The sequence below is a fragment of the Mandrillus leucophaeus genome, unplaced genomic scaffold (genome assembly GCF_000951045.1).
Source record: "Mandrillus leucophaeus isolate KB7577 unplaced genomic scaffold, Mleu.le_1.0 Scaffold296, whole genome shotgun sequence".
In the NCBI taxonomy this organism is placed as follows: domain Eukaryota; kingdom Metazoa; phylum Chordata; class Mammalia; order Primates; family Cercopithecidae; genus Mandrillus; species Mandrillus leucophaeus.
In genome coordinates, this window is record NW_012103098.1 from 3,732,862 (window position 1) to 3,733,387 (window position 526).

General features: G+C 42.8%; 1 protein-coding gene across 1 annotated transcript in view; it reads right to left on the reverse strand.

Moving 5' to 3' along the window:
• Positions 1 to 526, reverse strand: part of LOC105544039 (testis-expressed sequence 264 protein) — a 133,825-nt gene that overhangs the window by 103,152 nt on the left and 30,147 nt on the right. The window lies entirely within an intron of this gene.

Here is a 526-nt window from a genome sequence, read left to right on the forward strand (position 1 = left end):
ATCAAATTAAAAAAAAAAAAAAAAAAAGAGGAGAGGGGAGGAGAAGGAAGGGGAGGGGAGGGGAGGGGACGGGAAAGGAGGGGAAAGGAGGGGAGAGGAGGGGAAAGGAGGGGAGGGGAGGGGAGGGGAGAGGAGGGGAAAGGAGGGGAAAGGAGGGGAAAGGAGGGGAGGGGAGGGAAGGGCAGTGGAGGGGAGGGGAGACACAGCAAAGATTGCAATGTCCTTGACAAGGATGAAAGAGGCCCTCGGCCTGACAATATACATACAGTTAAGGCATAGCCACCTACTTTGAAGCATCGAACTATAGCTTTTATAACTAAAAGAATATAATTGGATTGTTTGCAACATAAAGAATATAATTGGATTGTTTGCAACATAAACAGTAAATGCTTGAGGGGATGGATACCCTATCTTCCATAATGTGATTATTACACATTGTATGCATGTATCAAAACATCTCATGTACTCCATAAATATATACACCTGCTACGTACTCACAAAAATTTAAAAAAAAAAAAAAAAAAAA